Source organism: Tenrec ecaudatus, unplaced genomic scaffold (genome assembly GCF_050624435.1).
Source record: "Tenrec ecaudatus isolate mTenEca1 unplaced genomic scaffold, mTenEca1.hap1 Scaffold_602, whole genome shotgun sequence".
Classification (NCBI taxonomy): Eukaryota; Metazoa; Chordata; class Mammalia; order Afrosoricida; family Tenrecidae; genus Tenrec; species Tenrec ecaudatus.
This window is the reverse complement of record NW_027459485.1, coordinates 528,566-533,884: the sequence shown is the minus strand read 5'-3', so window position 1 is coordinate 533,884 and position 5,319 is coordinate 528,566. Positions and strand designations below refer to the sequence as shown.

Genomic DNA, 5,319 nt, shown 5'->3' with positions numbered 1-5,319 from the left:
TGATGATGAGGAATCCAGTTTTGAAGGATTTTACTCTTTACATTTTAGCTAGGTTGCTGATTGAACTCAGGGAATAGTACCCTTAAGGTATCATTGTTCATACCTTATTGTTTTTGTTGAACCTATTTTACACTTACTGTGTTGGTTTACTAATGTTAAATGACTTGTTGTCCTTTTATTTGTTTTTTATTTAAAATAAATATTTGAATACATTACCCCCACTGATGTCTCAATTTTTAGTAATTTTATTTTCACTTGTTTTGATTATTGAAACTCACCAATAGCTTCTGCATTTTCCAGCCTAGGCTTATACTCGAGTCAATCAGTTTTTCTGGTTTCCCAGGTAATAATTAGGTACCTCGGCTTATACTCGGGTCAGCTTATATTCGAGTATATACAGTAATTTTTCCTTTGGGGAGGAAAAATTACTGTATTTCTGTGGTTTCTTTTAACACCATAAACAACCTTGTTGTTAGGGTTTTTTGTTTGTTTTAATTCAATCTCTAATTCTGGATGAAAACTTCGAAGTACCCTTTACTCCTTTCCAAATATTCTGCAATATCCTAGGGGAAAGGAGCTTTAGGGATGACAGATAAGTGTTTCCCTTTGTGCTCAGATGTGTGACGAGATTCAGGAAAGCCTGGCCGTGATTCCATTATGTTGTGATTATGTTAGAAAGGGTTCTCTAGATGAAAAAACAAACAAACCAGAACATATGATTATACATCAATATCTATCAATTTCTCTCTATTTATATAACATAAGAAATAAACAGTTAATCTATAAAGCAGTGCAAATGGCTCAGTGCAACTCACTTCCCTACTGGCAGTCCTTCAGGTCTTGAGGGCCACAGGGTAGTCCTCTGTAGAGCAATTCAGATTATCTTGGCACAGGCAGCAAACAGCAAGGCAGTTGACAGGATCCAACAGTCCCAAGCTCAAGCAATATTACTCCAGTAGTGTGGTGAAGAAGTTTTGAAGGAAACTCAAACTACAGAAACACAGTCCATGGGTTAGGTGTCCCACAGGTAGTGTAGTTTGTAAATTGAAGCAGAGAGCAAGCTATGGCAACCACACACTGATCTGATCATCACAAAGCAAGAGACAAGAAAGGTGAGGCTCACCAAGCCATTTACCTCTCTGCCCTTCAATTAATCCCACGTGTGTTCATTGGCCATGTTGGCACAATAAACCTACCTATCACAATGAGGATATTCTCTATAATTTCACCATAGCATCTGGGTAATTATGATAGTAATGGATGTAAAGCAACATTAAACATAAAATATGAACAAATGTTCATATGATTGGTAAAGTGAAAACCTGAGAGAGAGGACTATGTTCTCCCAAAGACAACATCCCCATCACCATGTAATTCCCAGAGCCAGGGGCCTCCATTGATCCCTTTTCAACTTTACATAACTATGTGCCTCCCACATGCAAATACATAATATGCAGCCATGTGAAACCACAGCACATGTACTTAAATTCGTATTCTTTCTCACCCTGGAGAGCATTTTCTGGGCGTCATGAATCTTATCCACATGAACATGAATTATGTGTGGACTTTCCTTTTTCTGGTGGAGACTCTGGGTGGTGAGTGCTTCAGGGATTCACACAGGAAGTCTGGGGATGCAGCATCTGAACACATGACCTACTGTTGCTCTTTTTATCTACAGGTGTCCTGGCTCAGGTCTAGTGACAAGAGTCAGACCCTGGACTGGTGAAGCCTTCACAGGCACTGGCTCTCACTTGTGCTGTCTCCAGATTCTCTTTAACCAGCTCCGATGTCAGCTGGATCCGCCATGATTCAGGAAAGGGACTGGAATGGGTTGGTGATATACAGAGGGGTGCTAGCACACACTATAATCCAGCTCTCCAGTCTCAAGTCAGCATAACCAGGGACACCTCCAAAAGTAAAGTTTATTTAAAACTGAGCTCTGTGAATCCTGAGAACACAGCCGTGTATTACTGTACTCTCTAGTGATGGGAATTCAGTGTGAGCCCAGACACAAACCTCCCAGCAACAGGCCATGGTTTCAGTAGATGCAAGGGCTGAGGTCAGTGATGCTTTCCTCTCAGAAGCTGTGGTTTCCCCACCTTGTCAGCACCTCTCTAGGGACACCATGCACAGACTCAAGAGAAGCTTCATGCCTCTGAACATGATTTATTTTCCTTGGAATGGGCTTTGTCTCTCTTTCACCATCTTCCAAAGACAGATTTCACAGTAATAGTAATTGATGAGATATCACTTTACAACTAGTTAGTTCAGGCAGGTGTCCTCAAACTACAGCCCGCAGGCCACATGTGGCCCACCGAGGACATTTATCTGGCCCGCCAGGTGTTTTTACCCCATTTGTTTTTGACTTCAAAATAAGATATGTGCAGTGTGCATGGGAATTTGTTCTTTTTTTTTTTTTTAAACTATGGTCCGGCCCTCCAACGGGTCTGAGGGACAGTGAACTGGCCCCCTGTTTAAAAAGTTTGAGGACTCCTGTTTCAGGGTACCAACTAGTGCCATTTGTTGTCAAAGCTATAAATATTTCATGTAGAAAAAAATTCTCATGTGGAGTCCCAAATTGTCTCTATACCCTCAGATTTATCTTGAACCTTCTTGTAATAAATAATCACAAATGTAGTTTTTTTTTTCACTGCCACCAGCAGCACTTTGCAGTTTTATTAACCATTCAAGTACAGTAGCATCTGGTAAAATCGGGACAGAACTGGGATTTAAATGCAAACAGATATTCAGCATCTAACAGTTTTGAGAAGCCACTACATACTCTTTCACAAACATGTTTCCACGGGGCCAATACAGTGCTAGCCATTCACCCAGCGCACTGAGTGCACCGAAGTAGAAAAGAGGCAACAAGAAAAATAGCTACGTTAGAAACACTCCAACACTTTAGAAAAAAAGAGTCAAACACTTTTTGTTTCTCCCCTTTAGCCCCTAAAACAACATCACATGGTCTGGATCTACCTATTTACGTCCTACGTTGGCTTCTAGTCTTTGTCAGGAGGGAAATAGTAATAGTAGTAAAATGACACTGGCCAGCACGGTCTTTGGATCTCGAGGAGGGAGGGGAGAAAGTCAGTCCTCAGGACAAGCTAGTCGGCTGCAGTCTCATCAGCGGGGTCTTTGCATTCCTTGTTCTTCCGCACTTCTTCCACCTGCTTGTCCTTTTCTCGCAAGCGCTCCAGCTTGGCCACCATTTGTGCTTCTCGGTTCTCTTTGTTGGCTTCCATTTTGTGGGTCAGCTTCTCCTCGGCCATCTTGCTGAAGTTGTTGTTCTCCTCGATTGCTTTCTGCAGCACCTCCTTCTCGTGCTCCCGCTTCCCGGCCAGCTGCTTCAGGACCTCCACCTCATGGGACTTGCGTCTTTCTTCTGCAGCTTCTAATTTCTTCTGAATTTCCTCCAGGGAAAGGTCCTTCTTCTTTGGAGGAGAAAGAGGGAATTCTGGGATGGCCTCTTTTGAACGGGGGCTGAGTATCAGCTCAAAGACCTGGCCAGAGGCCCGCTTCTCCAGTTCTTTCACCTGGATATCAGAAGAAGCCATGGTGAACAGAAGACAAGAGACTGGCAGTGTACGCTCTGCAATCCACTGGGAAGGAAAGCCCTGCTCGGTCTGAGCCGCCTGGCCACACTCTCACAAATGTAGTTTTATGCAATCATTTTGGCTTAGAAGGCCCTAGAAAATATTGTCTATCCAAATATTGTTGTTTGAAAGCAAATAATTATTAAGAAGATCCTCAAAAAAAGAAAATAAACTCACCCAAAAGTGAAAGACCGCATACAAAGTATATATATATATATATATATATATATATATATATATATATATAAACATATATACACACATTCTAATATGACACAAGGATGGTGATACTTTATTCACATACTTTGGACATGTTGCCCAGAGAGGCCAGTCCCTGGAGAAGGCCATCACGAGGGCAGTGACAAGGAGGAAGGCCCTCCAGGAGATGGATTAACAATGGCTGCAACAATGAGATCAAATGTAAGAACAGTTGTGAGGACAGTGCAGGACTGGGCAGTGTTCTGTTCTTTTGTGCTTAGGGATGCTTTGAGTAGGAATCAACTTGATGGCACCTATCAACAACAAATTCATAAACTGTGCTAAGTACTCTAGAATGTCCACCATTTTTAGATTTTAAATAGAGAGGCTATCTACAGAGAAATCCATCTACTATAAAGATCGATAGACTGTCAAAATCCTATACAGGGTTGCTATGAGTTGGAGTATACATTAGGGCAGTGGGTTAGATGTAAAAATATTGATAGACTGCCTTTTCTACTGAAAAGTAAATGTTATTTATTGAAAATCTATTAGGAGCCAGGTAATATTCTAGGCACCCTAGTCATCCAGGATGAAACAATAAGTAAGGAGTAAAAAACTTCCTTTCCTCATGGATTGCCCATTGTAAATGCTCTTTATCACACTGAATATTATCAGTCCACTATACAGCACTCTAAGCTGCATAAAGTCTTAATTTTCAACCCAAATAAATTACTCAAGTTTGTAAAACAAAACAAGAACAAATTATAAACCTAATATTTCCTGACAGTGTCCATTTATGTCTATGTAAGTCTCAAGTCAGTGTTTTCCTTTTTCGAACACTTTCTGAGGTACTCAAATCACATTCTTTTAAATGTCCTTTGCATTTGGGAGACAAAAGTAAGACTGAAGGAGTATATCAGGGGTGCAGAGTGCGTGAAGTAAGCTTTCCTTACTTGCAGTCATTGGTACTTTCAATATCCTACCCCCAAGCCATCATTTTCAGGTCATCGATTTTCCTGCAAACTTCCTACTCATTGTCTAGCTTTCACAGGCATATGAGGCAGTTGATCCTCAAGTGACATCACACAATATGTAACATAGGTTCTCAGAGCAGATGTATATATAAAGAAGACTTGGTGGTGAGTGGACTAAGCATTAGTTGCTAAACAAAAGGTTAGTGGTTCAAACCCAGCAGCTACTCCTTGGGAGTAAGTTTAAGTATTGTGTGCCGATAAATATGGAAAGCTCTGGAAACCTAAAGAACAGTTATATTCAGTTCTACGGGTTTGCTATGAGTCTGAATTGACCCAATGGCGGTAGATTTACACTTTGAGGCAGAAGTTGTGTGTTTGCTTGATTGCTTGTGTGATTCATTCAGTGATTGCTTATTTTTTCTCCAGTACAGAAAGTAATGGCATCCACCCTGATTCTCCTACCAACGATATCCCAGGTAAACACAGGCTAGAAATTGTACATTTCTACTTGGTCTAGCATTTTAACTCAAGTAAATCAACCAACAAAA

General features: G+C 40.9%; 1 pseudogene; it reads right to left on the bottom strand.

The window, feature by feature from the left end:
* Nucleotides 1-3,107: 3,107 nt before the first annotated feature.
* On the bottom strand, nucleotides 3,108-3,621 carry LOC142436759 (stathmin pseudogene; annotated as a pseudogene).
* Nucleotides 3,622-5,319: the final 1,698 nt, after the last annotated feature.